The 11,894-nt window shown below is 38.3% G+C and overlaps 1 long non-coding RNA gene across 1 annotated transcript; it reads right to left on the bottom strand.

Moving 5' to 3' along the window:
- Window positions 1-359: 359 nt before the first annotated feature.
- Window positions 360-7,886, bottom strand: LOC122702513. Its single transcript, XR_006343270.1, has 3 exons — window positions 7,876-7,886; window positions 6,731-6,740; window positions 360-585 (listed from the first exon to the last, which is right to left on the bottom strand). It is a non-coding gene; the product is annotated as an uncharacterized LOC122702513 (long non-coding RNA).
- Between the last annotated feature and the right edge of the window lie 4,008 nt (window positions 7,887-11,894).

The following is an 11,894-nucleotide window of genomic DNA, read 5'->3' as shown; positions in this document are numbered from 1 at the left end:
CTTTTAAGAGACCAGAATGAAGCTTTGGTGTTTTTAGTCCCATCTATATAAAAGAAATGCAAGAAATAATAAATTCAGTGTTTCTGAAGAAATTCCACAGCTTACCAGAAGGATAATGAAATGAAATTTCTCGAAAATATTTTAGAAAGTTAATTGGAAATTGGTAGAAGTTTGTAATGTGTTCTCAAATTGAATAAAGTTTTATTAAAGTATAAAGGAGATAGAGAATACTTCTGACATAGGCATCAGAAGGGGGCAAAAAGAGTGGCCCCCTGCTAGTCTCTAGTCAGATGTCATATAACTACCAGCAGTCTGCTAATTAGAGAAAGGAAATGTCTCAAAACTGAAGAGAATAGCACAAGGCCCCTCATCCACAACATGCATTTTGAGATAACCTTGGAACCAGGTGAGTTGTCTAGGGCCACAAAATTATTGACAAGAATCTTGAAGAAAGGCAGTTTTCCAAGCAAATACAGTTTCATTAACATAGCTTAAGAGAACATTTGCATGAGAAAAACAAACCGGTTTGTCAAGTTGGTTCTGAGTCTTAGGCAGAACCTACTTGAAAAAAGAGTCTAAAGTTCACTAATATACATTTCCATAAGAAAAACGCATTGGTTAGCTCAAGGTTTGAGAATAGTTAACTTCAAGTGAAACCAGGTGTCATTACGGCAACACAGTATTTTAAGAGAAACCTTCTTTTAAATTTGTATAGAGAAAGAAAAAGAAAGAAAAAAGAAATATCACTCTTTTGTTTCCTCTGCCACTTTAGAGAGATAAAAATGTCTAACACTTGCAGCCTATTTTCTCCATTTGGAGACCCCTGGCCTTCCTGCCTGTTAAGTCAAACTAGATTGGCCAAGTGAAAGACCGAAGGTTTCACTGCCCCCTGTGGGGACATGGGGCCAAAAAGTCCAGTAGGTATTGTAGAGGGGACTGCTTGAGGATAAAGAAGAAAGTCATTTAGGGCTGGTATATCCACGGCAGCACTGCCGGATGTTGAGGGTTTGAGGGAAAAGGTGGAATTTGCCTGTGGTTTTTGTTGAAGGGGACATGGGGGGTCTTCTGCTTAGAGTTTCCTGGAATAGGTTTCCCTTCAGTATCAAATTTAGATTTACACTCTGGCCCAATGCATTTCTCTATGGCAGCGAGGGCAGATTTTTGTTTTGTTTTGTTTAAACTTTCTTAGGGCAGTCTCTTTATAAATGGTTCTTATCTCTACATGTAAAGCATCCTTCATTTCCCTTTCTTGTTTTAGCTAGCATTTGCATCTTTTGAGTTTCTGATCTTATATTGCGACAAGCCTTCAAATAATCAAAAATAGTCCCTGTCTCACAAATTGGGGCTATAGCCCTTTGACATACTTGATTTGCATTTTCATAAGCAAGTCATTTCTCTAGTTGCCTTTTAGCTTCTTCTCTAATTACTGTATGGGAAATAGCAGTTTCTAATCTAGCTAAGAAATCAGCATACGTTTCATTAGGTCCCTGCAGTATTTTTATATAGCTACCTGTAGGCTCCCCTTGAGGAGTAATTCAATCCCAAGCTTCAAGGGCCACTGTTTTTAATTGATCATGCAACAAAGGAGGGCATCGTATTTGAGCTTCTATAGCATCAAATTGTCCAGTGCCAGTTAACATTTCAAAAGTAATATGGTTTTGGGGAGCGCCAGCTAGGGCATTTCTGTTAGCATGATCTCTGGCTATATCTTGAAACCACATTGTCCATTGAAGATACTCTCCTGGTTTAAGGAGAGCTTTTAATAAAATTCACCAGTCATAGGGAATAAAGGTTCCAATAGAAGATGCCATAGCATTTAGAATCTCTCTAGTAAAAGGCGAATGTGGGCCATACATAGTTACAGCCTTTTTCATTTGTTGAATGTGAAAAAATTTAATACCTTCATATTGAGGAATTATTTGCCCTTGAGCGTCAGCATTTCTTAAAACTGGAAAGGCAGAAAAACACTTCAGCTTCAGACACTTGTGATTGCAAAGCCAGCAATTCAGAGAGCCTCTGTCTCAAACGGGGTAAATTACTGTTATTCAGAAAGGTGTAGGTTTTAATGTTACAAGGTGTCTTAAGGGAGTTGTTGCCAAAATCATTAGATTCTATCAAGGGAGAGACTGGGATTTGTGCCTGCTGGCAGGGGTGGAGCACTTGGAGCAATCAGAGCAGGGTTAGTAGGAAAATTCTGAAATATCTTATGTTGTTCTAATTGGGCCTTTTGTAAGGTATCATCGTCTAATTCATATCCACGTAATAAGTGTTCTGCCTGTTGCCAAATATCAGGAGGGCTAGAATTACCTAGTAATGGCAGAATCACGGCTTCAATAAGAGCCCATTGGGGCCAGAAACCTATTGGAACTACCTTCATTAGGGAACCAAGGGTTACATTCAACCACTGTCTGAAGGCAAGTCTCTATTCTCTGGCATGAAACCAAAAATCCCTGAACTTTAAATAAGTGCTGAAGTAAAGTATAAAAGTGAGAGGGCTTTCCAGCTAATTGACCCATGTTTTAATACTTACCGGCCTCAGTAGGACCTGGGGGTCACTCCTTCTGAATCTTGCCACGTGTACCAGGGTCCCTGTTTCTGGGTACCACTTGTGGGTCCTTTATTGGACCAGAACCTGGTGGTCCGAAGTCAATGATGAGAGAGTGAAAGGAAAGAGGCTAATACTCCCTGGGTTACTCAGCTTTCGGGTTCCAGGGAATCAGCCAGAAATAGAGAGATAAAGAGAAAGAAAGAGAGGGAGGGAGCGAGGGAGGAAGGGAGGGAGGAAGGGAGGAAGGGAGGAAGGGAGGAAGGAATCTACAAGCAAGTGAAAATGGATTTCAACTCTACCTCCATTAACATTCTATTGGATGACCATATTCTTCAGATATATAAGAGAGAAGGAAGGGCATATACTCTAATTAACTACCATTTCATTAAAAAAAGAGTTTTGTAGTGAAAATGAAAGTCACTCAGTCGTATCTAACTCTTTGTGACCCTATGGACTATACAGTCTGTGGAATTCTCCAGGCCAGGATACTGGAGTGGGTAGCCTTTTCCTTCTCCAGCGGATCTTCCCAACCCAGTGGTGAGTTCATATTAATAGTGAAGAAGGAATTCATAGGGCCTGGACTCCATCTCAGGCCTGTCCGTGCTGGTCGTGCTCGGCTGCCTCTCCAGTGGACTCTGAACTCTCTGCTTAGTGCCTGTGGGAATGATAATGGAAGGATAAGACCCCCTCCAGACAGGGGAATCTTGAAGATCACATCCAGGTTACTCATTGCCTAAGAGGAAGCATACCGTAATCACCCCTGTCTCCGGACAGGTCATAAACTCTTTCCGTATCTATCAGGATGTAATCACAGGCTTATCGATTATTAACTGGTTGGAATGTAACTGCGGGCTTATTGATTATTGACTGTTTGAACACATAACACGTACACATGGGGTAGGTGGTGGGTTTGGACACGTACACATGGGGTAGGTGGTGGGTTTGGACATGTACGCATGGAGTATAAAAGATTTTCACAAATGCTAGACGGAGTCCTTGGCTAAGAGGAGACTCTGCCTTGGGCCCGCCGGCTTAATAAACTGCACCCCACTATCTGCATTGTCCTTCTGAGTAAGTCTGTTTCCCGGAAAGCATGGCTATAACAATAGAAGATTGATTTATATTTATTTTTATATATAATAAATGGCATGGATTTGAAAAATCATCATATATTATTAGCTATGTGATTTTAAGCAAGTTATTCAATTTCTCTTTGCCTGTTTCTGGAAGAAGGATACTTATGCTGCTTATTTCAAAATATTGTTATTGAAATAGGATTGGTTTAGATAACTTATATTAAAGCTTTGGAACCCCAAGAAGCAAATAGTAAGTTCTCAGAATATTATTGGTTATTTTTACTTAATCTGAATTATCTTCTGTGAGATAATGGAAACTGTATATATTGGTCTCAACTCCCAGTTCCTGTTGCAGGGCTCCTTAAGCTGTTACAAATCTCTAATGATAAGAACACTTGGAGAATCTTCTGTTTTAATGAATTGATTCTGCATGGAATCCTGGATGACTCTGATTACACAAGAACAGAATTTCCTGTTCTCAGGACCCTGCCATATCTTCCACTTGGTATTAGTTCATCTGGTTATTCACCTTTATCATTTAGCATATCTTTTAATAAATGGATAAACACAAGTTTTTCCGTGATCCTTGAAAAAGTTCTAGCAAATTAACTGAACCCAAAGAGAGAGTCACTGGAACCTCCCACTGCAGATGGCTGATGAGAAGCGCAGATAATAACCTGGGCTTGAGATTGACCTCTGAACTGCTAGGGGGGACAAAAAGGAAAGGCTTGTGAGACTGAGCCCTTAGTTCATAGGATCTGATGCTTTCTCAGGGTAGAGCATCTAAGAATTGAGCTAAACTTCAGTACATGGAACTGGTTTCACAGAGACATCTGGTGACCAGAAGTGTTAAAAGTTAAATGTTTTATGTGAGTATAATAGTAAAGAAACTCATAGGGAAGAAATACATAATAAGGAAGAATTGGGCTTTTCTCTATACAGAAATAAAAAAGTGTAGGTTTTTCCTTTACACCTGCCATGTCTAGTCTCTATTTTGATGTATCTCTTATACTCATCATTATCCTCCTGGAAAATTACCCCATAGTCCCAAATTGGGTTGCATTTCCTCTTTCCACTTCAAGAAACACACCCTATGGTGTTTTGTATTGATATGATTATAATATGTTGATTTATTTGTCTCCCTCTGTAGGTCATGAGTTTCTTGGGAGCCAAACTACATCCCATTCTTCTTTATATCATTTAGACTTCCATCTGTGTCTCAAACAAAGAAGCATGGCTTAAACCAGAAATTCATTGAGTATAGTATACAATGTATTACATTTCAGAATAGAGTTTATTTTATTTAAATCCTTCATATCTTCCTTCTTGCCTTCCTTCCCAGGTGCTAGTAGTAAAGAACCTGCCTGTCAATGCAGGAGACAATAAGAGACACAGTTCCGATCCCAGGTCAGGAAGATCCCCTGGAGGAGGGCACAGCAGCCTACTCCAGTATTCTTGCCTAGAGAATCTCCATGAACAGAGGAGTCTGACAGGTTCATAGTGTCCCTAAGAAACACACAACTGAAGTTAGTGAGTACAGAAGAGCACATCTCCCTTCTACATAGAAACTTTCTATTTGTCCTTAAGATAAGATTTTTTCCTATTTTTCACTCTGCTACAATGAAATGGCATGTAATGTGTTGCTTTCATAAATAACCAAGAAGGCAAGTCACCATGTCAAGTATATATGAAAACAATCAGCCACACAGAGGATTGCTAGTTCACTGGTGGTGACTTAAGACTTCATAGTATGAATGGAGTTTACAGTTTATCAGAAAGGCCTGAATGCTTTGCAGAATTGCTTTCCACTTTTTTATGTGATGTTTTTCCATGTATACAGCCCAATGCCTTCTACCAATTTAAGGACAGAGGTTATTTCACTGGGATTTTGTATAATCCTTATTCAAAGATTTCTTCTCTTTTCAATTTCAAATGAAGCTAAGTCTTCTGCCTTCAGCTTCTTTTGCTTTAAGTAATAGAAATTGGAATTGAGCAAGCATCATTTAATCAGCATGTTTATTACGGTATCTGCAGTTGCTGATAAGTCATTGCATCATTCTTAACTAGATAATAGCCCAAACTTACAGAAAAATGAGTCAAATGTGACCCAATTTTTAGATTCCGAAAGCTCAGGAGAAGTCACTTCTCTGTGTCAGTGAGAGAGGTAAGATTGAAATTCAGGTCCCATATTCAACATTCAGTTCAGTTCAGTTCAGTTCAGTTCAGTTCAGTCGCTCAGTCATGTACAACTCTTTGCTACCCCATGAACTGCAGCATGCCAGGCCTCCCTGTCCATCACCAATCCCAGAGTTCACCCAAACCCGTGTCCATTTAGTCGGTGATGCCATCCAACCATCTCATCCTCTGTCATCCCCTTCTCCTCCTGCTCCCAATCCCTCCCAGCATCAGGGTCTTTTAAATGAGTCAGCTCTTTGCATCAGGTGGCCAAAGTATTGGAGTTTCAGCTTCAACATCAGTCTTATCAATGAACGTACAGGACTGATTTCCTTTAGGGTGGACTGGTTGGATCTCCTTGCATTCCAAGGGACTCTCAAGAGTCTTCTCCAACACCACAGTTCAAAAGCATCAATTCTTTGGCGCTCAGTTTTCTTCACAGTCCAGCTCTCATATCCATACATGACCATTGGAAAAACCATAGCCTTGACTAGACGGACCTTTGTTGGCAAAGTAATGTCTCTGCTTTTCTATATGCTGTGTAGGTCGGTCATAACTTTTCTTCCAAGGAACAAATGTCTTTTAATTTCATGGCTGCAATCACAATCTGCTGTGATTTTGGAGCCCAGAACAATAAAGTCAGCCACTGTTTCCACTGTTTCCCCATCTATTTGCCACGAAGTGATAGGACCAGATTCCATGATATTAATGTTCTGAATGTTGAGCTTTAAGCCAACTTTTTCACTCTCTTCTTTCACTTTCATCAAGAGGCTCTTTAGTTCTTCTTCAATTTCTGCCTTAAGGATGGCATATCATCTGCATATCTGAGGTTATTGATATTTTTCCCAGCAATCTTGATTCCAACTTGTGCTCTTCCAGCCCAGCATTTCTCATGATGTACTCTGCAAATAAGTTAATTAAGCAGGGTGACAATATACAGCCTTGACATATTCCTTTTCCTACTTGGAACCAGTCTGTTGATCCATGTCCAGTTCTCACTGTTGCTTCCTGACCTGAATACAGGTTTCTCAAGAGGCAGGTCAGGTGGTCTGGTATTCCCATCTCTTTCAGAATTTTCCACAGTTTATTGTGAGCCACACAGTCAAAGGCTTTGGCGTAGTCCATAAAGCAGAAATAGATGTTTTTCTGGAACTCTCTTGCTTTTTCGATGATCCATTGGATGTTGGCAATTTGATCTCTGGTTCTTCTGCCTTTTCTAAAACCAGCTTGAATATCTGGAAGTTCATGGTTCACATATTGCTGAAGCCTGGCTTAGACAATTTTGAGTTGTACTTTACTAGCATGTGAGATGAGTGCAATTATGTGGTAGTTTGAGCATTCTTTGGCATTGCCTTTCTTTGGGATTGGAATGAAAACTGACCTTTTCCAGTCCTGTGGCCACTGCTGAGTTTTCCCAATTTGCTGACATATTGAGTGCAGCACTTTCACAGCATCGTCTTTCAGGATTTGAAATAGCTCAACTGGAATTTCATCACCTCCACTAGCTTTGTTCATAGTGATGCTTCCTAAGGCCCACTTGACTTAATGTTCCAGGATTCAACATTTGCCAATTGACAGTTGAGGTGACAATAATAAGTAATGTAAGATTACTCTCTTGGGGAACCTATGATGTGAAAAGAAGTTAGATCCTGTTAATAGTTAAGTCCTGTTAATCACAACAGGACCATGGGAACAGAAAATGAAATAATACTCATCCACAGTGAGTAAGATCTGGAAAGGTCTCATAAGAAGGTGGTTTTTGGTTGTTCCTAGAGGGATAAGTAGTGGTTGAATGCATATGTGTTTAGTCACTCAGTTGTGTTCTATTCTGAGATTCCATGGACTGTAGGCCCCCAGGCTCCTCTATTTGATGGTTAAAAAGAGAAATTAATTCAGGTGAAGAATAACATATTTACCAACTCAAGATAGATCAATATTCATATTAAAATGTGGAAATTAGGTCTTGAGTTGCCTTCAAAAGCAATGTGTCAACTTCAGCCAATATAGTGTGCTTCATGAAGTACAATGTTTTCGAAATTTTCCTGACTTTTCTTTACCTGAAGTTGAAGTTCACACACATTAAAATACTTTTTCTGGAAGGGTAGTCTTCCACACTGTTTTTTGCCTAGATACCTTGAAGATAGGGATTTTCTCTCTCTCTTTTTTTTTTTTTTTTTCCTAGAGAACTGACATTCAGGAAATGTTTTGTATTACCTGGTTGCTATCTGTATCTTTATCCTTGCTTTATTTCTTTCAGCTCTTTATTTGGGTTTGACCCATGTTTCCTCATACATTTATCTTATTCTTGAAATAATGTTCATTATTCCACATTGGCCAACCTAAAACACCACAGGCCTTCTTCCATACTTCAAAACAAAATTCTATCCTCGTGTCACTGGACACAGAAGTAAGGTAGATGTATAAATCTTCTTCTCCCTTCCATGTTCTAAATTAGAATTCTTCATTTCTTAATTATTTTATTAAACTTAAGATATACTGTATATAGTTAATATAGTTTTTATTCTTTATTATGATTTTATTCATTATTCAAGGGCCCCCTTTCTATATACTGAGGATTCTTTCATCTAACCCAATATTCTTTTTTCATTCTTTATTTTGCTGTAATTCTTGGGAATGCACTGACCTTGGCAGCAAGTCATCAAATAATCTACTCATTTATTTCCTAGATTTTCTAAGTTCAAATAATGTTCACATACTTTTCCCTTGACCAGGCATTTTGAATGGATTCCTAGCCAGGAAGACCTAAATGTTTAGAAGTGCTCCTTCATTTCTCAAAATGGTGATACGAAAGGTCAAGTTGTGCTAGTTATATCACAGAAAACAGACTTCAAGATCATACATTCCTGTTAATAAAGACATGATCCTACCTTTGTGAGGTAGGAACTTGGAGGACATGGATTGCTTGGGATCTGTATTAACTCCTGCTGAATAGAATGTTTATGCCAGAGAAGAGGCACTCTAATTTGGACAGGCAAAGTTCTGATCTCTTTTTTTGTGTTCAAATGGAAGTGAGAAGAGTGCATAGGATTGATTTTAACTGCAATGTGTAGAACACTTGGATTTCATTTTGCTTTCTGAAAACAGAGATTTATGGGAAAAGAATGCAGTCACTAGATATCAAGAAATAATTTTGGACTGTGAGAATAATTGCCACACATCAGGAAAGATCTGGAAGAGCCTAGACTTTGCACATTTTATACAGCTGCCTTGTTAACCAGTCCTAAACTGTCTGAACTGAAAGCTCTAGAAATATTTATGAGATGAATTTACATTATTTAAAAGACATTACTATTTTGATGTTTCTTGTTTAGAGCAACCATCAGTTCAGTTCAGTCCAGTCGCTCAGTCATGTCTGACTCTTTGCCACCCCATGGACTGCAGCACACCAGGCCTCCCTGTCCACCACCAATCCCGGAGTTTACTCAAACTCATGTCAATTGAGTTGGTGATGCCATCCAACCATCTCATCCTCTGTCATCCCCTTCTCCTCTCGCCTTCAATCTTTCCAAGCATAAGGGTCTTTTCCAGTGAGTCAGTTCTTCTCATCAGGTGGCCAGATTATTGGAGTTTCAGCTTCAACATCAGTCCTTCCAATGAATATCCAGGACTGATTTCCTTTAGATGGACTGGTTGGATCTCCTTGCAGTTCAAGGGACTCTCAAAAGTCTTCTCCAATGCCACAGTTCAAAAGCATCGATTCTTTGGCACTCAGCCTTCTTTATAGTCCAACTCTCACATCCATACATGACCACTGGAAAAACCATAGCGTTGACTAGATGGACTTTTGTTGACAAAGTAATGTCTATGCTTTTTAATATGCTGTCTATGTTGGTCATAACTTTTCTTCCAAGGAGTAAGTCTCTTTTAATTTCATGGCTGAAGTCACCATCTGCAGTGATTTTGGAGCCCCCCAAAATAAAGTTTGCCACTGTTTCCACTGTTTCACCATAAGTAATTTTAAATATTATATTCAGCTTTAATATATTATTTTTTTTATTTGTCTGCCTAGCTCTTGTCATTTTTTCTTAGTATTCTTTTTGAGGTTCCATTCTTCTAACAACTTCTTAAAAACTAGTTGTCCTAGGATCTTTGCTTAGATGTCTGCACTCTTCAATATCTACAATTTTGCAGAATACACTTATTTTTAATTACACAGGTTTTAATCTCACTCTCATAGACAAATTGTTTTAGCCCAGGTATAGTTGGATATGACTGTCTAAGCACGTAAGTATATTATATACAACTGCTAGTTAAATATCTTTACTTCAGTATTCTGCCATCATTAAAAGTCAACTGTATTGCATATAGGGTTATCATTATCATCTTTCTAAATTCCATATATATGTGTTAGTATACCATATTGGTCTTTATCTTTCTGGCTTACTTCACTCTGTATAAGGGGATCCAGTTTCATCCATCTCATTAGAACTGATTCAAATGAATTCTTTTTGATGGTCAAAACAGAAAAAGAGACACAGATGTACAGAACAGACATTTGGACTCTGTGGGAGAAGGCAAGGGTGGGATGTTTCAAGAGAATAGCATCAAACATTATCTAGGGTGAAACAGATCACCAGCCCAGGTTGGATGCATGAGACAAGTGCTTGGGCCTGGTTCACTGGGAAGACCCAGAGGGATCAGGTAGAGTGGGAGGTGGGAGGGGGGATCAGGATGGGGAACACATGTAAATCCATGGCTGATTCATGTCAATGTATGACAGAAACCACTACAATATTGCAAAGTAATTAGCCTCCAACTAATAAAAATAAATGGAAAAAAAAAGTCCATTGTAAATATTGAACTCAATGTCATTCCCTAATCTATTCCCTAAATTTATTTTTATCTACACATTCTTTATTTCAACAAATGACATCATCATTCACATATTAATACAAACCTAAAATTCTAAGTTATTCTAAATACATCTTTCTATTAAAATCTTCATATCATTTAATCACAAACTCCTGTGAATTATACTTTTTATTTACTCTCTTGGTTCATCATGGTCCTCTTTTATTTTTTTACTTTAAGAATTATATTTTGACTTAAATAGAGTGACACCTGCTCTTGGATGCCTACATTCTCCATTCTCAATTAGTATATTTGCAAGCCTATAGTCTCTGAGATGGAAATATCATTTTGCATACCAGAAAAATGTGATTTATTAGAAAAGAACTGGGCAACTAACTCAAAGAAATCATCCATATGCCTGTCAACAACTTAATGCTCAAAATTTAAAAAGTGATAAATCTCTTCAATCCAATCCTTGTTTCAAGATTAAGTTTAGGAAGTTGAGAGATTGCTAGGTAACACGAGAAATGGAACTAAAAGTTTTGTAAATTTAACAGTCAAACAAGTCATGGTTGTGTGTGTACATATGTGTGTGTATGTGTGTGTGTGTGCTCAATCACATCTGACTCTTTGTGACCCCATGGACCGTAGCCAACCTACCAGTCTCCTCTGTCCATGAGATTTTCCAGGCAAGAATATTGGTGCAGGTTACAATTTCCTACTCCAGGGGATCTTCCTGACACAGGGATTGAACCCACCTCTACTGAGTCTTCTGCATTGGCAGATGTATACTTCACCACTGAGCCACCTAGGAAACTTCAAATCATAGTGATTATAGGTAAATATAAGTCATAAAAAAGCTAGTTGTTGTGGCAATAGAAACTTCAGGAGATGCATAGAAAAATAGGGACAAGACATCATTCAGTGCTGAGAAATGAGAGTTCATGTTGTCTGACATTTCAATTTATGTATGGTCTATTGTATCTCCATAAGATTCTGTTTTTGCATCTGCACTTACAACCTTAAAATAAATTCCTCTTTAATTGAGTGAGTTTAAGTATATATTCCTACTTCTTATGAGTAGAAGAGACTTAAACCAAATGATTAAAACATTGTAAGAAATAGGAGCAGCATACATACCAATGGTACTGTTTTCTTCAGTAAAGAAACATTGTTCTTTCCTGATCTCATTCAGAAATCTTACTATTATTCTTTGGCATCTTATTATCAAGTGACATATAACATTCATATAGGATCACTAAACTTGTTTGTGGTAGAATCTG

Source organism: Cervus elaphus, chromosome 11 (genome assembly GCF_910594005.1).
Source record: "Cervus elaphus chromosome 11, mCerEla1.1, whole genome shotgun sequence".
Lineage (NCBI taxonomy): Eukaryota > Metazoa > Chordata > Mammalia > Artiodactyla > Cervidae > Cervus > Cervus elaphus.
The sequence above is the reverse complement of the archived record's forward strand: the minus strand, read 5'-3'. Positions and strand labels throughout refer to the sequence as shown.